The sequence below is a fragment of the Oncorhynchus masou genome, chromosome 16, assembly GCF_036934945.1.
Source record: "Oncorhynchus masou masou isolate Uvic2021 chromosome 16, UVic_Omas_1.1, whole genome shotgun sequence".
NCBI lineage: Eukaryota > Metazoa > Chordata > Actinopteri > Salmoniformes > Salmonidae > Oncorhynchus > Oncorhynchus masou.
The window spans coordinates 34,425,105-34,448,507 of NC_088227.1; the positions used below are offsets into that span (position 1 = coordinate 34,425,105).

The window sequence follows — 23,403 nt, forward strand, 5'->3', positions numbered from 1 at the left end:
ATATGGACATGTGGAGAGAGAACAGAACAGAGTGAATCCTTGTCATATGGACATGTGGAGAGAGAACAGAATCCTCTAAAGGCTCTAAGCACCTCTGCCAGGGTCTGCCTGCTACTACCCTGAGGGAATAGCTGTATGATTTCAACCCTTCCCTTAGGAGATATCCACTTCACAAACTGCTCCACTTACCAGGCAGTAAGGATAAATAGGGGCCGATGCAGTTGCCAAGAAAGCAGAGTTGGATTGTTGTTTGACGGATGTATCGTTCCACAACTAACAGTACTATTTATACATCACAAAAGTGTGTATTTGTGTTTGTGTGTTTGTGTGCATGCATGCTTGTTTTTAACAATGTATCTGCGACTTTAAGAAATTAATTAATTGCCAGACAACATGTCTTGCCACATAGCTCCCGATATGAAAGCTTAATGTAAGATGAGAGTGTTATCAAAGCAAGGGAGTCATTTTAAAACAAACCCAGTCTTAACCTTTTGGGCAGTTGTTGTATAACTGCCTGATAACGAGTGTAATATAGAGCTATCAAAGACAAGATATATCTGCAGGGAGACCCATGCTGAGTTCCAGTATTCTAGCATTAGCAACAGAACCATGCTATCCTGCTGCTCTCCCTCCCACTATACACTCCCAAAGCTGTTATACTGATGCTCTGGGACACAGCTGTGTGTGTGTGTGTGTGTGTGTGTGTGTGTGTGTGTGTGTGTGTGTGTGTGTGTGTGTGTGTGTGTGTGTGTGTGTGTGTGTGTGTGTGTGTGTGTGTGTGTGTGTGTGTGTGTGTGTGCGTGCGTGCGTGCGTGCGTGTTTTTAAGTGAGTGTGTGTGTGAGTGCGTGCGTGTGTGTGTTTTTAAGTGAGTGTGTGTAATTTCCAGAACGGTAACTTTCCGTTCAACTGTAAACAGTATTGGTATTAAGACTATTACTTAGCTCCCTGTCCTATAAGGAAAATGCTGTCTAACATATAGACAAATAGCAGACTTTCTCTTTTTCTCTGCTTGGACTACTGTAACCAACGTATTCGACTTGGTCTACATAACAACTTGCATAATATGGGCAACGACAGTAACAGATAATAATTGAGTGAGTCATATTCATAAATTCCAGAAGCTGTCTGTCACATATATAAAATGTAATAACCCAGCATTCTAAAGCACTAGAGAGAGAGAGAGAGAGAGAGAGAGAGAGAGAGAGCGAGAGAGAGAGAGAGAGAGAGAGAGAGAGAGAGAGTGTTCACATGTAGGTGTGGTCTTCTTTCACATTCAGATCACAGTCACTCAGCATGCAGCACGCCAAGGTGTTGCAGCAAGCCAGGAAATGGCTCAAGGGCATGGCACAACGTGTGGCAGAGAGAGAGCGGGTCAGCTGTGGCACGCTGACACGGACACAGTACCCCCACTCACATAGGGACCTGTGTTAATGAGAGCCTCTAGTGCAATGATGAGTAACACTCCTCTGTTTCTTCCCCTCAATTCCTGCTTCCTACTCATTCCCCAGTTCTCACTCTCTGCAGCCTTGTTCTCAACTATCATTTTTCTTCCCATCTCTCCTCTGTCACTCTCTCTCTTTTTTCATCATCTCACTCTCTCTGTGTCTTTCTCATCATACATTGCTCAATGTTTCAAGAGTTAGGTCCTTTCTCACATTGACGCTCTCAGTGCCTGATCTTTCTCTCTCTCTGCACCTCTCTCTCGCTCTCCCTCTCTCCCTCCCCCTCTCTCCACCCCTCCCTCTCTCTCCATGGGAGAGTAGAGTCATTGAGCGGCTGAAGCCAGGCCCTCACTGCAAAATTAATCTTTAGAAAATTACACAAAGGCCAACTGAAGCTCGATGTAAATCTGTGCCTTAGACTTGTTTAATTTCAGGGCTACAGTGGGGAAGAGCTGACACAGGGCTTCTTCTCTGGCAGCTGAGAGAGACGCGCAGCTCAATTTCTCTATTTGTATGTCTGTACCCTCACCGTCCATCTTAAGTGTCCCACTGGAGCTAACAAGAGAGACAAATACCCCAGGTTACAACTGTGATATACAAAACGTGAATCCTAATTAGAGAATATGTAGGCAGCAGTTTACTTGAAATATTCTTGCATTAAGTGTTCACTGTGTGTCTATATCTCTCAAATGTTCCAAGCTATTTCAGGAATGTACAGACATATTTCAATTGAACAGATAACAATTGAAAAGTACCTGCGCTACATGTTAGGTGTCCAAAGAATGTCTGACATTGTTTGAACTCAATTTCCAGAGACACTCAGTGCTTCTGATGCAGAGAAGTAATTGATATAGCCTGGTGTGTAAACAGTGTGATGGAACGCGTGCTGCTGGAAGAAAGCAGCACTACTTGCACTGGAGAACTATATTAGATCTTAATGAATTACCAAGAGGCAATGCAGGCAGCCAGGCCTGTATCATACAGCCACACATTTTCCCTGACAAAACAACTAAAGAGCACCAGAGAAGATATGTCTGGATATATTGTTCAGTCTATAATCCTGTTGGTTTCTAACTCTGTAAGTGCTGACCTGTCAGTGATGGGATTGGATTGTCCATACGAGAGAGGGATCAGAGAATCAGGAATAACTAAATACATGAGCAGTGGATTTGGCTTTGGGCCCACTTTTTGCTTTGCACAGACAGGCTTGAGGATGGGAAATGATGACTCTTTGTCCTATATTGCTTTGATCGTCTGCTATTTAACTAAGACAACATCCCACAATTACAAACCATACGTTATTTAAAAATGGCCCAAAAATTCTAATTCTCAACCAACTTTTTGTCCCGTGAATGATCCACCCTAATCTTTAGCAACCGTCCCAAATCTAAATAGATAATTGCAGTGCATTCTTCAAATATGTCAATGGAGGGGTTAGCTTAGCCTTATTCGCTACAACCAACCATTTGGAACCAAAAAAACAACAATAGTTGGGACCATTTTTTGGGGGGGCAACACTAAAATCCAACCGATAAAACTTGTTTATCCACCTCCACAACTGAGCAAAAATGGACAACATGACTAAACTGGGCATAGGTCTGTTTGGGTAGGTGGCACGCGATACTGCCAGCTGAACCCTCACCAGAAGGGACAAGACAAACCTAGCCTGGTCGCAGATTTGTTTCTGATGCCAACTCGTGATAATGACCATAGGATTTAACAAGACTGATCTGGGAGCAGGCTAAACCACTGTTCTGTGTATAATCCACATCCATCCCTTTTGATTGAACACCCTGTTCTACCCATATATGTTCTGTTCACTGTTTGATGAAACAGGCGTGACCATCTAATCCCAGCTTTAGGGATGCTGCTGGTCCAAGGACAGAACCAATGGCTGATGAGGGGACATTGCAGTGGTTGTAACATCAAATGAGACTTGCTGCTGTCTTCTACGCCTATGTGCAGCCAGGGAGTCCAGGCTACGTCTATGTACAGCCAGGGAGCCCAGGCTACGCCTATGTACAGCCAGGGAGTCCAGGCTACGCCTATGTACAGCCAGGGAGTCCAGGCCAAGCCTATGTACAGCCAGGGAGTCCAGGCTACGTCTATGTACAGCCAGGGAGTCCAGGCTACGTCTATGTACAGCCAGGGACTCCAGGCCAAGCCTATGTACAGCCAGGGAGTCCAGGCTATGCCCATGCACAGCCAGGGAGTCCAGCCTACGCCTATGTGCAGCCAGGGAGTCCAGGCTACGTCTATGTACAGCCAGGGAGCCCAGGCTACGCCTATGTACAGCCAGGGAGTCCAGGCCAAGCCTATGTACAGCCAGGGAGTCCAGGCCAAGCCTATGTACAGCCAGGGAGTCCAGGCTAAGCCTATGTACAGCCAGGGAGTCCAGGCTACGCCTATGTACAGCCAGGGAGTCCAGGCTACATCTATGTACAGCCAGGGAGTCCAGGCTATGCCTATGTACAGACAGGGAGTCCAGGCTACGCCTATGTACAGCCAGGGACTCAAGGCTACGTCTATGTACAGCCAGGGAGTCCAGGCTACGTCTATGTACAGCCAGGGAGTCCAGGCTACGCCTATGTACAGCCAGGGAGTCCAGGCCAAGCCTATGTACAGCCAGGGAGTCTAGGCCAAGCCTATGTACAGCCAGGGAGTCCAGGCCAAGCCTATGTACAGCCAGGGACTCCAGGCTACGCCTATGTACAGCCAGGGAGTCCAGGCCAAGCCTATGTACAGCCAGGGAGTCCAGGCCAAGCCTATGTACAGCCAGGGAGTCCAGGCTACGCCTATGTACAGCCAGGGAGTCCAGGCTACGCCTATGTACAGCCAGGGAGTCCAGGCTACGTCTATGTACAGCCAGGGAGTCCAGGCTACGCCTATGTACAGACAGGGAGTCCAGGCTACGCCTATGTACAGCCAGGGACTCAAGGCTACGTCTATGTACAGCCAGGGAGTCCAGGCTACGTCTATGTACAGCCAGGGAGTCCAGGCTACGCCCATGCACAGCCAGGGAGTCCAGGCTACGCCTATGTACAGCCAGGGAGTCCAGGCTATGCCTATGTACAGCCAGGGAGTCTAGGCTACGCCTATGTACAGCCAGGGAGTCCAGGCTTATATAGTTGAGTGCAGTGCCTGTCTGTGCAGAGGAGCTTTCATCTCTTGAGCCTTTCAGTCCTTTTAGCCTAATGCCTTTGGTGCTCTGACTGACACTCAGGCTAGCAGCCTCCACTGGCAGGCAACAGTGAGGGCACTCTGATCACCAGAACACAGCATCAACCAACACTCAACCCAGGTTTAAGAGTGAACGCATCCTAGTGCTAGCATTCATCTTCACAGCATGAAACACTTTAAGAGTTAAAATTAAGGTAGAATTTAATTTCTACACTATGGCTAATGTGCACCATGGCTAATCAATGATGCCTAGCAACGTACAATACAATCACCGTGTATCACTGGAGGTTGGTGGCACCTTAATAGGGGAGGACTGGCTCATGGTAATGGCTGGAGAGAAATAAGAGGAACGGTATCAAATTCATCAAACACACTGTTTCCATGTTTGATGCCATTCCATTTGCTCCATTCCAGCCATTATTATGATCCGTCCTCCCCTCAGCAGCCTCCACTGACGTGCATGGATATTAAAGGATCTGTAAGTTGGCTCAATAAACATTGGGCAATGTTGCGCTCTCTTTTGAAATAGATGCCAAGTTGCTGAAGGAGACGGTTGACATAAATATTAAACCAGTTGTTGGTTGCTATCAGATGGCACCAATGTTTGTTATTTGTGGAAGCTTTGCTATAATGGTAACACTTTACTGGAAGAGAGTGTACATAAGGCATTCATAACACCCTTTATGGATCCAGTTATGACACCTTCATTGGTGTTGCAGTATCAAAGGAATTATAAAAGCCTCACGTACAGTATACAGTAGGAGATATTGACACCTTTGAGGAAGTGTTAACTCTCTATACTCTCTATGTATTTAAACATTGTGGGAATGTTTTTAGCTAAAAAGCTTATGAATTCAGTTTTTAGGTCCCACGTTACATCTGATCTCAGGCCTGTTGTTCAGCAATTTTGAAGTAATTGTGGGTGTGTTTCCCTGTGCTTGGTGTTGTGGTTTAAAGGGATAATTTGGGATTTTGGGAATGAGTCCCTTTATCTGTGGCGTACTGCACTAGCATCGAAAAGTCCCCGCGATATGCAACTTTTCAAGGAAGTCAGGAACCAATATACAGGGCTTCATTGCCAAAATCCTAAAGTATCCCTTTAAGACTGTAAAACAATTTTGATGGTTTTAGTGCTCAGCACAGCAAGCAGTCTATATACGTCCCACGGCGATGCTATTGTTTCCTTATGCTGACGGGCGTGTAAAATTCTCAGAAAATATATTTTGCAAAACAAAGTGGCAGTAACCTCTTTCTCTGTCAGGTTCCACAGTCTGCCAGTCAGGAGTGCAAGCTGGGTGGGTGGGGAGAGGAGGAGAGGGGAGGGAGAGCGAGGCAGAGAGGGCAAGCTGGGTGGGTGGGGAGAGGAGGAGAGGGGATGGAGAGCGAGGCAGAGAGGGCAAGCTGGATGGGAGGGGAGGGGAGAGGAGAAGAGGGGATGGAGAGGGAGCGTTGCGAGGCAGAGAGGGAAAGCTGGGTGGGAGGGGAGAGGAGGAAAAGGGAGGGAGGAATTGAGAGCGTAGCGAGGCAGAGAGGGAAAGCTGGTTGGGAGGGTAGAGGAGGAGAGGACAGGAGAGGGGAGGGAGAGTGAGGCAGAGAGGGCAAGCTCCGTGGGAGGGGAAAGGAGGAGAGGAGAAGGAGAGAGAGCGTAGCGAGGCAGAGAGGGCAAGCTTAGTGAGTAAGGAAGAAAACACCAGCGATGCAGAGAGGTGATAAAACCAGGAGTAATATGAAGAGGTGGATGAAGAGATAGAGAGAAGCAGGCCTGAGGTCTATGTCACCTCCCAATCCCCTACACAAACACACACACACACAGTTGGAGTCCCATATTTCAGGCCCTCAGACACACCACACAACCGTGCACGCTCTCTGTGCTGTGCGTCCTGTGTAGTGTGCAGGCAGCTAAGAATGGGGCTTAGTGTGCGTCAGTCAGAAGAACGGTGACATATGTGACATTATTTATAGCGAGCAGATCCTCTGAGAGGCCCAGCCCAGGGGCTGCTTAGAGAGGTATTATTAGAGAGCCCAAAGGCCTGCACCAGAGTGCGATCCAACCCAACCCGTAGAACTTTTCACATTAAATAGACCAATAATGGTATATATGTTGTTGCTGCACAAGGAATAAAGAATCCTCACAAGAGTGATTTTAATGTTGTCATTAGAATACAATCACAAGAATAAGTGTCTATTTTTCTATTTAAGGTCTATGTACAGGGGCTCCCAGTATACAGATTGGGAGAAGGGGGATGGATTCATATGAAAAACATTAACATAGTGACATACAGTTACCAATACAGATGTTGTGCAATAAAAAGGTGGGGAATGAGATTCCTTGTAAAATGGCAGAATCTGGATGTGATTTTTTTGTCTGTTAACCCCTCCACCAACTCTACATCTACGTCACCATGAAGTTGGAGCGTGCTCATGGGAGGTATGGTGTGAATTAGGGCAGGGCGGTATATCGAGGAATATGCAAAGCCTGAATACTGTATGTTAGCCACATGATATAGCTAAGAAAATACATTCAATGTAGCCAAAGATTATAAGGTTCCCCATGTCACAATAATTTCTACCTGGCATTTTCATTTGTCGTCATGTCAAACATCGCTGTCTTCAAAGTGCCAACTATTATATTCTAACTATACATTCTATTTCCATGATTCCAACAGTTCACCCAAATGTTTTGCTCTAAATCGCAAGTCAAATTGCAATTGCAACATAAGGCCTAGATTGTTTGCCCATATCATGCAGCCCTAAATGGGAAATTATCTCAAATGAGTGCAGAAAATGCCAAAATTTATGAAAATGCAGAAACTGATTCTTGGTTGAAGTAGAAACAATCAGAATGGAGAAAGACCCATTGAAATCACTTAGAATGTATGTGTTGCCACCCTAGGGTAATACACTACTCAAAAACATAAAATACTGTCAAATACCGTGATATGATATTTTGGCTATATCGCCCAGCTGTAGTGTGAAATGGTTAATAGTAAGTAAATTAGGGGCATGTTTCTAATCCCTGTGAAGCAAAGGCCATCTCTTAAACAGCAGACAATGGGTTTAGCAGTGAGACCTATAGCCAGGATCCCTTCCCTCTGCATGGCCTGCCTGCTGTGACGTGGTAGTGAGCCAGCTAGCTCCACCAGGGAGGGAGTTAAGTGTTCCTGGCTGCGTAGCACAGGTATTAAGGTTAACCTATTGTTGGAGGTGCCTCTGTAAACTACTTCACACAGACTGACCGCTGTGGACTGACTTCACAGGCAGCTCTGGCAGGACAGAGAATCTAGGACCAGTTTTATAAATATCTTAGAACTAGCACTGCAGGTTTGGAGAGCATGTTGTGGAAGGTGCTCATTATTTTTTCTTCACACATTCTTGAACATGTGACTGTATAGCATGGAAATACTGGGAAAGTCAAGTTCTGAACTAGAAACTTCATGGTTAAAAACACAGTACTGCAGCTCACCTGCTTTCTAAGCCAAAATACATATTTCATTGCTGCTATTCAAGAGTATGCAATATCATCTCTCTGAAGCAACACTACTACTACGTTTCTGTTGTAGACATACAGCAATTGAGGGGGAGAAAAAGCCAGAGCAAGGCTTGAACCAACGACCCTGTGGTTACAGGGCAAGCACACTACCTCCAGTGTGATTAAGGTTCAGATGCCTTAGCAGAGGCTAAATTATGCTTACATAAAGGCAAACGAATATAGCTAGTCTCTAAAAACCACATTCCAATTATCCAAATTGGACAAATCGGGACCTTGTGACTTTAAGGTTCAAGCTGACATTTTGGTCAAAAATGAGTTAGCTACATAGATTGTTGCTCTTTAGGTGGTCCTTTACGTGAGATGTGTCATATTTGTGAAAAAGTTTGAAAAAACGTGTGAAAAATCTGAAAGTTCTATCTGCGCATCACACAATGCTGGGTTGTCAATCAAAAGTAACTGTATGTAAGGTACTTATTGAGTCATAAAAGAGGAAGACATCACAAAACAGTTCTGAGATCTGGAACTTGAAAAATACTCAAAACCATACATTTTGCATATAGAACCTTATAGTCCCAAGTTATTGATTATTCATATAATAGGTTCTGGTCCTCTTTTACAATGACTTCGATGTTTTTCACCACTTGTTCAGAAGAATGACCATCACTTAAGCTCTTTATGGTAAAAACAAATCAACACAGTGGCTGTACAGTAACATGCTATACATTACATCAGAGCTCAGGCTCTGAGCTTCACAAGCCTGTATGGGTTTTGACTGACAGACTTTTTGAACGCAACAAGTGGCCTCCTTCCCTCCTGCTAATTGTGCAACTTAAAAAAAGAGAAAAGCTGTAAATCAAGAGGACTCTATGTATTTGATATATGAGACGTTGAGGATTATAATAAATACCACTTTGATGCCATACAAGTAAGCCAAACACCCGTGAGTCCAAATGTGCACTTTTTCTTGCCTTCTGTAAGAAACAGTTCAATTTAGCCATGTCCATATAAGCCAATTCCCATGAAGGTAAAGGCGCATTAGAGAGGCATTGCTGTTTTTGTCTTGTTCCATATCAATATGAAAACCTCCATGGAAGGATTAGCATACCACATTGTATTGATAACTAGCAAGTAGTTAACTGACTGTGGGTGTCGGAGACAAGAAAAATGTATCAGTTTACTCATCCAGAGCTAAGCTTTAGCAATGTTGCTAGTTCTCCATAGGCTACAGTGTACTTGTAATTTTAGTGAACTAGCACTTTAACAAATGTGTGACAAACATTAACAATACATTTGTTGATGGGATTAGAAAGAAGAGCATTCTACTTATTTAATCATTAAATATCTGCACTTTTCTATTGAAATATAAATATTTGTAACATTCTGTGCCAGATAGAACCTTATGGATGAACCCAGGTTGAAATGTCAAAACCACAAGGTTCTGTGTTTGCACCCACCTAAAATAACATATTTACAAATATCTAAGGATTTTGATTCTACACACTTTGGGTACTTTTAAGGTGAGGACCTTAATAATGGCTTATGAAAGATGAATTCACTACAAAACAGTTTTTAGTTCTTGGATGTGAAAACTTTGATGCTGAATATTTCAGAACATTGCTTTGTGCAAATATAACATTATAGTCCCAAGGTCACAAAATCATTTTACAGGCATGATTGCATGTGCTTCAAATGAAAGAAAATGAAGGTGACATGAATACCCAACACATTTTCCGTGTTTCTTTTCAATGGTGCTCTCTCCATCCCCACCTCTAAACGGAACATGTCATTTTCACCATATGACTCCACACTTTGGATAAGATTACTTATTTTCCCAGCAGTTCATCCATCTATCACATAGGATGCAGCCAACTTAGGAAAGCAACAGTACTGGATGCGTTGTTTCGGGTACTCACAGATTATCCCTAGTATTCAGTAGTTCTTGAAAACAAATCCCCAGGCCCCTACACATAATATGTAAGCAACAATTCCAGCAATGCAAGCAGTTCTTTTTCCAGCAGACATTGACAGCTCAGGGATTCAAACCAGCAACCTTTGAGTTACTGGCCCAATGCTCTAATCACTAGGCTCCCAGCCACCCTTAAATTCATGCCTGAATATGCATGCAGTGTAATGACAGGGACAGAATAGTGCAAAATTGGTGCACTTCAAGTCACAGATGGCTCCAACGTATTTGAATGTGCCAGGATAATCTGTAACATGCTCATGCATGTACAAGCTACATTTTCGTTAATCATGCATTAACAGCCGTGTTTCTGCATTTGGGTCATGATAATAGAATAATCATGTCCAATTTGATTCCCCAATCACATGTCCCCTTAAAAACCTTGCTATAAATGTACCTTTACATCTCAATTAAGTCATTGAAGAGCTAGATGAATATGGATATCGTTATCTCACAGTCAGTCGTGTTTGATCATGATTGCTGAATCTCAATGACTGTTTCTTGATATAGGATTCAATGGCCTATCCATGGGACATGCACGCGCAGCCTGGCATCAAATACGACTAGGGTGGCGACGCAGGCGAAAAGTGATAACCGAATGCAGCAATATTCTAAACAACAACACGAGTAATTCCATCTAAAATCAATACCAACTTGAACTAAACACCCATTTTGGCACCAACTATACATAGTCATGGATTTCTTGAAAATCATTTACAATGGATAAGGGCATGAGAAAGTACGTTTAGACAAAGTACCTGACTTTTCAATGTGCCATTCTAAAGATTTGATCATCATGAAACCTCATTAACAGAAAACGGACAGTGCTTGTGCCTTTCTTACCGTTCACGGCAGGCGTTTGTCCATCGTGTATTCTACCAACAAGATGTTGCATCCTCGGCGTCCTTACTTTCACTTCGCCATTATTCCAAAATCGTTTTGAATTTCCAATATACTAACGCAATCCCGACCAGCCCTCATCACCGGCTCGCTCTGTGGATAGTGCGAGATGCAAAGCGACCTACTCAGTGCGAAACATCCGCTCCAGTCTCTCAGCGAAGTACTTCAGCAGTTTGAAAGGCGGTCACTACAGTACATTGGCGCAGCAATACTGGTCAAATGTGTATTGAGTTATTTCAATGAAAACCAAATGCTCACTCGATTGTCATAATGTATCGTACTGTAAGTCGTTCTTACTGGAAACGATTCCAGTTCTTCCTTAGGCTACTTAAATATCATATGATTAAAAACACAATACTGTTAAATTCAGAATGCATCCGGTTTTTGGCAGTATAGCTATCCCGGATAAATTTGCGCTCCTAGCAAAACCATGTAGAAAAGAGTAGACTACATCCTCTGGCTGCAACAATCACACGAGGTGTACCGCAGTTCAGATGAGATAACGCTGACCAGCAGATAGCTGGTTGAGGCCTCTAGTAGGTGGTATAACCAGCCCGTGTCTCGGTAACCGCGGGAGAGACAGACAGTGAGTGACTGGTAGCGCTCATTCAACCGCAACACCATTATAGCCAGGTTTCCATACAAGATTTAACAACCTTCACCAACATTGCTCGCATATTGCTCTCTATCCGATATTTCCTCTAATTTCATCCAACATAAAGTTTTAAAGCTTAACAGACCGATATCTGGAAATTATTTGATATTGAGATTTTAAAAAATAGCCGCAATGATCCTATTGTTTTTACTGTTTTCAGCAGAATATTAATGTCAAAAAGCATCGTTCAACTAAGAGAGGATTGGTTATCATATCATTCTTAGAGAATACTTTATATCATTAACATTTGTTGAAATCAGAGACCAAAACACACACATTCAGATGAGGATGCCAAATGCCTAGGTTGAAATCTGTCACAGCTGGAGTCATAGTTAAAACGTTAGTCCTAGATATTGAAATATAACGACATTTACGTGAAACAAGATTGAACATGGGTGCATTTAAAAGCCAGATACAAAGTCATTTGCGTAGCTTTGACCACTCAAAAGACGCACTACATGAAATTTGGTGGACGACATAGGCCACTTGCCATAAGTCTGAGTCAGAGTCTTATCATATCATTTGTCGTGTCATTTGCTTTATTTGTGTCCGGTTTGATGTTTTCAATTGGCCTAGTTAAGTTTAGATCCCCTCAAAAATGATGATATTCTTTCCTACAATGTATATGCAGGGTGTGTGCATGATCATGATTGTCCTATTGTGTGGCCATCTACAGTGCATTCGGATAGAGTTCAGACCCCTTGACTTTTTCCACATTTTGTTATGCTACAGCCTTATTCTAAAATTGATTCAATTGTTTTTTCCCTCATCAATCTACACACAAAACCCCATAATGACAAAGCAAAAACAGTTTTTTAGAAATGCTTGCTCTTTTATATCACTTGATCACTTTAAATAAGCTTTTAGACCCTTTACTCAGTACTTTGTTGAAGCACCTTTGGCAGAAATTACAGCCTCGGTCTTCTTGGGTATGAAGCTACAAGCTTGGCACACGTGTATTTGTGGAGTTTATCCCATTCTTCTCTGCACATCCTCTCAAGCTCTTAAAGCTTGGATGGGGATTGTTACTGCACAGCTATTTTCAGGTCTCTCCAGAGATGTTTGATCGAGTTCAAGTCCGGGCTCTGGTTGTGCCGCTCAAGTACATTCAGAGACTTGTCCAGAAGCCACTCCTGCATTGTCTTGTCTGTCTGCTTAGGGTCATTGTCCTGTTGGAAGGTGTACCTTCACCCCAGTCTGAGGTCTTGAGTGCCCTGGAGCAGGTTTTCATTAAGGATCTCTTTTTACTTTGCTCCGTTCATCTTTCCCTCGATCCTGACTAGTCTCACAGTCCCTGCCGCTGAAAACATCCCTACTGTAAGGTTCTGCTTTTCTTTTCTTAGTCAACCTTGTGTTATTTTTCTTTGTGTTCTTGATCGTAGCCCTGTTTCTTTGTGTTCTGGAACGTAGCCCTGTTTCTTTGTGTTCTGGAACGTAGCCCTGTATTTAATTTTTGTTCATTGATTTCCCCTGTGTTCGTTTCTCACCTGGTCTCATCATCTCCCTATTTAGTTCAGTTCTTTCTGTTTGTATGGTTGTGAGGTGTTGTTTGTTTTTGACTGTCTACCTGTGTTTGACCATTGCCTGCCTGTGACCACGATTCCTGCATTCTGCCGAGTCTTAATAGACTTCTGTTGCACTCTGCGCGGGGGAATCTACACCTTTTCTCCCTGAGTATTCATTACACCTACAGCATGATGCTGCCACCACAATTCTTCACTGTAGGGATGGTGCCAGGATTCCTCCAGATGTGATACTTGGTGTTCAAATCAAATCAAATCACATTTTTTTGGTCATATACACATGGTTGGCAGATGTAATTGCAAGTGTAGCAAAATGCTTCTGCTTCTAGTTCCGACAGTGCAGCAATATCTAACATGTAATCTAACAGTTCCACAACTTCCATAATAGACACAAATCTAATTAAAGGAATAGAATAATAAATATGTGGATGAGCAATGACAGAATGGTATAAGCAAGATGCAATATATGGAATAAAATACAGTATACGCATATGAGATGAGTAAGATATGTAAACATTATTAAAGTGGTATTATTAAAGTGACTAGTGATCCATTTATTAAAGTGGCCAATGACTTCAAATTTGTATGTAGGCAGCAGCCTCTCTGTGTTAGTGATGTCTGTTTACCAGTCTGTTGGCATTGAGATAGAAGCTGTTTTTCAGTCTCTCAGTCCCAGCTTGTACCTGTACTGACCTCGCCTTCTGGATGGTAACAGGGTGAACAGGCAGTGGCTCGGGTGGTTGTTGTCCTCTGTCTTTTTGGCCTTCCTGTGACATTGGGTGCTGTAGGTATCCTGGAGAGCAGGTAGTTTGCCCCGGTGATGCTTGTACAGACCGCACCACCCCCTGGAGAGCCTAGTGGTTGTGAGTGGTGTAATTGTCATAAAAGGTGGTGATGCAGTCCTACAGGATGCTCTCAACTGTGCATCTGTAAAAGTTTGTGAGGGTTTTAGGTGACAAGGCTGTTGCGCCTTCTTCACCACACTGTCTGTGTGGGTGGACGATTTCAGTTTGCCTGTGATGTGTACTCCAAGGAACTTAAAACTTTCCATCTTCTCCACTGCTGTCTCGTCGATGTGGATAGGGGGGGTGCTTCCGCTGCTGTTTCCTGAAGTCCACGATCATCTCCTTTGTTTTGTTGACGTTGAGTGAGAGGTTGTTTTGCTGTCACGACAGCCTCCCTGTAGGCTGTCTCGTCGTTGGGGGTAATCAATCCTACCACTGTTGTGTCACCTGCAAACTTGATGATTGAGTTGGAGCTGTGCATGGCCATGCAGTAATGGTCAACAGGGAGTACAGTAGGGGGCTGAGCACGCATCCTTGTGGGGCCCCATTGTTGAGAATCAGCGAAGTGGAGATGCTGTTTCCTATCCTTCACCACCTGGGGGCTGCACGTCAGGAAGTCCAGGACCCAATAACACAGGGCGGGGTTGAGACCCAGGCCCTTTAGCTTAATGATGATTTTGGAGAGTACTATGGTGTTGAATGCTGAGCTATAGTCAATGAACAGCATTCTTACATAGGTATACCACTTGTCCAGATGGGATAGGACAGTGTGCAGTGCTATGGTGATAGTATTGTCTGTGGAGCTATTGGGGTGGTAAGCAAATCATAGTGGGTCTAGGGTGACAGGTAAGGTGGAGTTGATATGATCCTTGATGAGCCTCTCAAAGCACTTCATGGTGACAGAAGTGAGTGCTACAGGATGATAATCATTTAGTTCAGTTATTTTTGCCTTCTTGGGTACAGGACCTATTGTGGCCATCTTGAAGCATGTGGGGACAGCAGACTGGGATAGGGAGATACTGAATATGTTCGTAAACACACCAGGTGGTCTGCGCATGCTCTGAGGACACGACTATCCTCAAAGCAGCCTTGCGATGGTTAACACGTTTAAATGTCTTACTCATGTCGGCCATGGAGTAGAAGAGCCGTTGAATAGAGACTCCACTTTGCCTCTATACTGACATTTTGCTTGTTTGATTGCCTTGAGGAAGGAATAACTACACTGTTTGTATTCGGGCATAATCCCAATCACCTTTCCAAGATTAAATACGGTGGTTTGCGCTTTCAGTTTCGCGCGAATGCCGCCATCTATCCACGATTTCTGGTTAGGGTAGGTTTTACTACTCCTGGTGGGTACATCTCTTACGTACTTCCTTATAAACTCACTCACTGAATCAGCGTATACTTCAATATTATTTTCTGAGGCTACCTGGAACATGTTTTTGGAACGTGATCAAAACAATCTTGAAGCGTAGATTCCGATTGGTCAGGCCTGCATTGAATAGTTCTTAACACTGGTACATCCTTTTTAAGTTTCTGCCCTATAGGAAGGGAGGAGCAAAATTGAGTTGTGGTCAGATTTGTTAAATATACATGGCTGTGACAATAACCGAGGTGAATTCTCTGAGGAGGTAATACGTTGGCATTTGATTGTGAGGAATTCTAGTTCAGGTGAACAAAAGGACTTGAGTTCCTTTATGTTGTTACAATTACACCATGAGTCATTAATCATGAAACATACACCCCCGCCATTCTTCTTCCCAAAGAGATGTTTATTTGTGTGGGCGCAATTTACAAAGAATCCAGGTAGCTGTATCGACTCCTAAAGCATATCTCGAGAGAGCCATGTTTCCGTGAAACAGACTATGTTACAATCCCTGATGTCTCTCTGGAAAGCAACCATTGCCCTATTTTGTCTACCTTGTTTTCTAGAGACTGGACATTTGCAAGTAATATACTATGAAGCAGTGGGTGGTGTGCACCTTCGAAGTCTGACCAGAAGACCTCTCCATCTAGTCTTTAAGCCAAAGAGTTTAACTTTGGTTTCATCGGACCAGAGAATCTTGTTTCTCATGGTCTGAGAATCCTTTAGGGGCCTTTTGGGAAACTCCAAGCGGGCTGTCATGTGCATTTTACTGAGAAGTGGCTTCTGTTTGGCCACTCTACCATAAAGGCCTGTTTGGTGGAATGCTTCAGAGATGGTTGTCTTTCTGGAAGATTCTGCCATCGCCACAGAGGAACTCTGGAGCTCTGTCAGAGTGACGATTGGGTTCTTAGTTACCTCCCTGACCAAGGCCCTTCTCCCCTGATTGCTCAGTTTGGACGGACAGCCAACTCCTGGAAGAGTCTTGGTGGTTCTAAACTTCTTCCATTGAAGAAGGATGGAGGCCACTGTGTTCTTGGGGACCTTCAATGCTGCATACATTTTTTGGTACCATTTAATCCCAGCTCCCGTCAAATAAGAATTTGTTATTAACTGACTTGCCTAGGTAAATAAATATTAAATTAAATTAAATAAATATTGTACTGTACTGTGCTATACTTTTCTTTGCTGTTCTCTACTCTACTGTACTGAACTATACTTTTTTTTACTGTACTATACTGTACTGAACAATACACTATATATACACTATAATTAATTAGTAGGTCTACCTTTACTTGTTTCTTCTGTGAACTTTCATTATCCTTTCTCATGAGGGAGAGAAATTAGAAAATTACTTTTGGTAACAGAATGACAAGACACTAGGCAATATTTCTTAAGCTTACAGAAGGCAAATGATTTCTGCAAAACTAAATATAAATGTTGACTTTAGTTGGCAGGGATGTTTACTTCAACATTATTGTGTTTTGATCTATTTCTAATACCTTTTAAGACTTTTTCTAGTTGAAGTTTTTTTAAATTAGAAAAATGCTCCAGAAGATACCTTTTCATCTTATAATAATCACAGGGGGGATGTTATTTAGAGTGAGACACGATGGTAAAGCAAATACTCCATAGAACAAAAGTAATGTGATGCAAGGTTTCAACTTTCCACTCCTCACTCTCGATTTTTAATGATGCTTTCCAGCACCGGCCTATATAGAAAATTGTCCTGAGAGAAAGTGAACCATTCATATATGGGTAGAATTGCTATGGAAATTGATATGGCAATCAGTTTGAAAATGTTTACTCATCATAGAGAAATAAAATAATCTACTTAAGCTGTGTGAAAAGCTGTCAACACCATCCCCTTCTTGGGTTAATTTAAACCTTGAACCCAGAGCAAGGTGTTATGGCATATCACTTTCATGCTGTTACAGATCATTTAAAGAGAACACAATGATTGCACACAAAGCAGATGTCTACAGTACACTAAATGGTGTGTTAGACATCTTAACATGTCTGTATTAAAGTCTATATTAGTCTACATTAACCTGTGTGTGTGTGTGTGTGCAATACTCTCCATCTGTTTGTTTAAATGTCGTTGCTTGGTTGATGTAAATGCACAGCGAAAAGATTGCAAAAAGGAAATTCTTCCTAGAAAACGTTGATTGGGTAGCCATCCAGGCCTATTTTAGGGGATTACAGTCATGAGAATTCTATACTTCCATGTAACATCCTGAGAATGGCCCTAACATGCTTACTCAGCATAATAAAAACCCTACGCCAACAGAATTGACCAGGGTGTGAGGAATCTGAGGGCAGCCTAAAGGGGTAACATGAACTGAGAATGCACACGTGTGGTTGCTGCTCTTGGTCTTAGTGAGGGGTTGATTGGGATTTGGCTGTCTTGGTCATTCAGCATCACATCTAGCATTCCTTTCTGGCTATAGCCCAGTCCATTCTCTCAGTTAGGTAGTATACATGGAAGTATGCACTATGGATGTATTTTATTTGTAGTTATCTGCCTGTGGTCGATGCAGGGTGTGTTTGGGAGTTTTAATACTACCGTGATGTAAATACTTCAGATGTGTGAATGTATTAATATGTTTCGTATTGCGTCAGACATCAACATTGAGGAATACGCTGATTCGGTGTGCGAGTTCATTAGAACGTGCGTTGAAGATGTTGTTCCCATAGCAACGATTAAAACATTCCCAAACCAGAAACCGTGGATTGATGGCAGCATTCGCGTGAAACTGAAAGCGCAAACCATTGCTTTTAATCAGGGCAAGGTGACCGGAAACATGACCAATACAAACAGTGCAGCTATTCCCTCCGCAAGGCAATCAAACAAGCTAAGCGTCAGTATTGAGACAAAGTAGAATCTCAATTCAACGGCTCAGACACAAGAGGTATGTGGCAGGGTCTACAGTCAATCACGGATTGAAAACCAGCCCTGTCACGGACCAGGATGTCTTGCTCCCAGGCAGACTAAATAACTTTTTTGCCCGCTTTGAGGACAATACAGTGCCACTGACACGGCCTGCAACAAAAACATGTGGACTCTCCTTCACTGCAGCCGAGGTGAGTAAAACATTTAAACGTCTTAACCCTCGCAAGGCTGCAGGCCCAGACGGCATCCCCAGCCGCGCCCTCAGAGCATTGGCAGACCAGCTGGCTGGTGTGTTTACGGACATATTCAATCAATCCCTATCCCAGTCTGCTGTTCCCACATGCTTCAAGAGGGCCACCATTGTTCCTGTTCCCAAGAAAGCTAAGGTAACTGAGCTAAACGACTACCGCCCCGTAGCACTCACTTCCGTCATCATGAAGTACTTTGAAAGACTAGTCAAGGACCATATTACCTCCACCCTACCTGACACCCTAGACCCACTCCAATTTGCTTACCGCCCAAATAGATCCACAGGCGATGCAATCTCAACCACACTGCACATTGCCCAAACCCATCTGGACAAGAGGAATACCTATGTGAGAATGCTGTTCATCGACGACAGCTCGGCATTTAACACCATAGTACCGCCCCCAGGTGGTGAGGGTAGGCAACAACATCTCCACACCGCTGATCCTCAACACTGGGGCCCCACAAGGGTGCGTTCTGAGCCCTCTCCTGTACTCCCTGTTCACCCACGACTGCGTGGCCACACACGCCTCCAACTCAATCATCAAGTTTGCGGACAACACAACAGTGGTAGGCTTGATTACCAACAACGACGAGACGGCCTACAGGGAGGAGGTGAGGGCCCTCGGAGTGTGGTGTCAGGAAAATAACCTCACACTCAATGTCAACAAAACTAAGGAGATGATTGTGGAGTTCAGGAAACAACCGAGGGAACATCCCCCTATCGACATCGATGGAAAAGTAGTGGAGAGGGTAGTAAGCTTTAAGTTCCTCGGCATACACATCACAGACAAACTGAATTGGTCCACCCACACAGACAGCATCGTGAAGAAGGCGCAGCAGCGCCTCTTCAACCTCAGGAGGCTGAAGAAATTTGGCTTGTCACCAAAAGCACTCACAAACTTCTACAGATGCACAATCGAGAGCATCCTGGCGGGCTGTATCACCGCCTGGTACGGCAACTGTTACGCCCACAACCGTAAGGCTCTCCAGAGGGTAGTGAGGTCTGCACAATGCATCACCGGGGGCAAACTACCTGCCCTCCAGGACACCTACACCACCCGATGTTACAGGAAGGCCATAAAGATCATCAAGGACAACAACCACCCGAGCCACTACCTGTTCACCCCGCTATCATCCAGAAGGCGAGGTCAGTACAGGTGCATCAAAGCTGGGACCGAGAGACTGAAAAACAGCTTCTATCTCAAGGCCATCAGACTGTTAAACAGCCACCACTAACATTGTGTGACTGCTGCCAACACACTGACTCAACTCCAGCCACTTTAATAATGGGAATTGATGGGAAATTATGTAAAATATATCACTAGCCACTATAAACAATGCTACCTAATATAATGTTGACATACCCTACATTGTTCATCTCATATATACTGTACTCTATATCATCTACTGCATCTTTATGTAATACATGTATCACTAGCCACTTTAACTATGCCACTTTGTTTACATACTCATCTCATATGTATATACTGTACTCGATACCATCTACTGTATCTTGCCTATGCTGCTCTGTACCATCACTCATTCATATATCTTTATATACATATTCGTTATCCCCTTACACTTGTGTGTATAAGACAGTAGTTTTGGAATTGTTAGTTAGATTACTTGTTGGTTATTACTGCATTGTTGGAACTAGAAGCACAAGCTTTTCGCTACACTTGCATTAACATCTGCTAACCATGTGTATGTGACAAATAAAATTTGATTTGATTTGATAAAAGAGAAGAGAGTGCATATTTATTTTTCATGATTTGATTCTTATTTTATTTTTTACTGGGAAGATCAGTTCAATAATTATGTCCCTTCTCTCAACTGACTTTGCTGCTAGGATATGACATGTGGCATGCATGTTTTGTCATATTAATTTCTTCTGGGCAGACACAAAATAACTGTGGTAGTAAAACAAAATTAGTTATGTTGTTCTGATGCTTCTTCCTCTCTTGTAATTTGATACAAAACCTCTTGATGAAAGCAAGGTGTTATCTGCTTCTTACTAAGATCGAAGTTGTTTAGGCCTTTTCCAAGTGTTGCCTTGATTTTACATACTTTTCTCCGACAGAGATTTCATTGACTGAGAGAAAATGGAGAAAGAGGCAAACACCTTCTCATCCTTTTCGATCACTTTCACTTTTGGTGTGCTACCTGACAATTTGCCTCTTCCTACTTGAAATAAATGACGTGGAGTGTGTGTTCCTGGATGTGTTTTGAGGTTGATGTGGTTGTCAGAAATGGCATCACTTCAACCTGTCGAGAGGATATCAAAAATCCTCTGAGATGCGGACGTTTTGGGTATAGTGAGTCAATGCAATTTCACAACCCCCTGGACTCCACACTCCAAGCCCTTTGAAGTCCTGGAGATGGAATACATTTTCCTAAAAGGTAAATCAAATAATGCAGCTAGATTATGTCTCACTAACCTAGAATCATGGCCGCCATCTTGGCAATGTCGTAGTCTTAGACGAGAAGCCTACAGTTTCTTTGGGCATATGTGGGTGTTCTGTTTTGAATTGCAAAAATGGCTATCATTGTTCACATTCATCGATACCAGAAACTGTGTGCATGTAATCTTTGAAGAAAGACACTGGTTTTGTTTAGAAACTGTTTAAATACCCAGACATATACTGTATATTACTTACAGTATTTGTATTGCTGATGTTCTTGCTAACATAATGCTCACAGTGGTTGGCATGGATGTTCATACATTCGTATAACTGCATATAGAGACAGCTGGGGAGTGAAGCAATTACACCAAGTAGCATATTTCATAATGTACATTCAGAAGTCAGTTAAGAAGTCTGTAAAACATCCCAACACCTCTTAAGAATCAGCCCCTTTTTTCAATTTTCGCCTTAAATGAAATACCCAAATCTAACTGCCTGTAGCTCAGGCCCTGAAGCAAGAATATGCATATTCTTGATACCATTTGAAAGGAAACACTATGAAGTTTATGGAAATGTGAAAGGAATGTAGCAGAATTTAACACAATAGATCTGGTAAAAGATAATACAAAGAAAAAAACAACTGTTCTTCTATATTTATTTTGTACCATCATCTTTGAAATGCAAGAGAAAGGCCGTAATGTTTTATTCCAGACCAGGTGGAATTTAGATTTTGGACACTAGATGGCATCAGTGTATGTGCAACGTTTTAGACTGATCCAATGAACCACTGTATTTCATTTCAAAATTTTGTATCAAGACTGCCCAAATGTGCTTAATTTGTTTATTAATAAATTTTCATGTTCAAAATTGTGCACTCTCCTCAAACAATAGCATGGTATTATTTCACTGTAATAGCTACTGTAAATTGAGCAGTGCAGCTAGATTTAAGCTTTCTACCAATAGCAGATATGTCTATGTCCTGGGAAATGTTCTTGTTACTTACAACCTCATGCTAACTGCATTAGCCTACGTTAGCTCAACCATCCCATGGAAGGGACACCAATCCCTAAGTAATTTAAGATAAGACAGCAGCATGTTTTCTCTCATCCAGAGAAAATATAAGCAATCAAGAAACGTGTTTCCTTTGACAGAATGCTTCATGCATTTGAATCCATGTCCCATGGAGTAATATTGTTAAATGCATTTGTATACTGTAACAGGGATTACAATTTTTATTCAAACGGATGTTTACTTTAACATCTCATTCATATTTTCCTGGTAATAATAATGCAAATGTGTCCCTCAGATTAAAATGTTGATCAGCGTTGAAGTCAGGCAGCTAAGGAGAATCAGTCAGAGTATTGGGATCAGTTGATGTCATGACCTGTGACTGCCTGCATCTGTCATCTAGATCCAAATGAGGTACAATTACTTAGCATTTACAATACATATATGCTATTACATGCATGTCTATGCTTTATGTTTTTGTGCATGTATTATGTATGTCTATGCGAACGTGTGGTGTTGACTGACATTAATGAATGCCAAAATCAAAAAACAACAGAACACTTACACGAAGATAGCTACTGTACTTCTGAGAGATTTACAGCATAGCAAATGGTGTTGGTTCTTAAATAATCTCCACAAGTGTTGTGTAACCACATGCCTTTATTATTATAGTCTGTAGCTCTACTGTTGGAGGAGAAGAGCACCTTTCTAAGATGAAATCACAAGTTATTTTTTTGTAATTAAAAACATAAATAGGCGGGGAGCTTTAATATTACACATAGATTCTGGCTTCCATCAATGTAATTTTCTGCATCATTTCCAATCCCCCATATATTTGTTTTTGTAAATATATAAAATATTTATGTTCTGCTTGGGGGGTTTACTTCCCACAGCATGCGCTGTCAACTGTAAACAAACACCTGCCTTTACACTCAAATTGTCTAATTTAAAGACAGAGATTTTCTTTTTGCCTCAGGGCTCAGTACACGATTTAGAAATCCCTCTCTCTCTGTTGCATTATACACAGCTTTGGGAAAGGGGTTTGATGTGCAACACAAATTCTATGGTTTCTAATCTTACATTTTGGTCACTGTCGAATGATAATTGTTTGATGCTGTATTGTGGCTTAACTTAAAGTTATTTTTAATGAAAGCAAGTTAGAAAAGCCTAACTGGAATTGAAAATGTAATGCAAAGGGACTGGTTCTTATCACAGGCAACACAACCCAGATTGATTTATTATGACGCTGAACAATTCATAGTACAATAGATATGTAGACACGGTAGAGTGAAATGTCTTGCATTGAGCGCTAGCCCGGATTCTCACTGTGTCACGCCCTGACCTCAGCTTTCTTTGTTTTCTTTATTATTTTTGTTAGGTCTGGGTGTGAAGAGGGTGGTATGTGTTTCACTTGTCTAGGGAGTTTTGTACATCTATGGGGTTTTGGTATTGTCTAAGTAAATGTAGGTCTATGGTGGCCTGAATTGGTTCCCAATCAGAGGCAGCTGTTTATTGTTGTCTCTGATTGGGGATGCTATTTAGGTTGCCA

The 23,403-nt window shown here is 42.6% G+C and overlaps 1 protein-coding gene across 1 annotated transcript in view; it reads right to left on the reverse strand.

The window, feature by feature from the left end:
* The window catches only part of LOC135557882 (leucine-rich repeat and fibronectin type-III domain-containing protein 2-like), a 184,935-nt gene extending 173,814 nt beyond the window's left edge, over positions 1–11,121 (reverse strand). Inside the window, exon 1 of the mRNA XM_064991571.1 lies at positions 10,920–11,121. The gene's annotated coding sequence lies outside the window, so the exon portion shown is untranslated. The remainder of the gene's footprint in view (positions 1–10,919) is intronic.
* Positions 11,122–23,403: the final 12,282 nt, after the last annotated feature.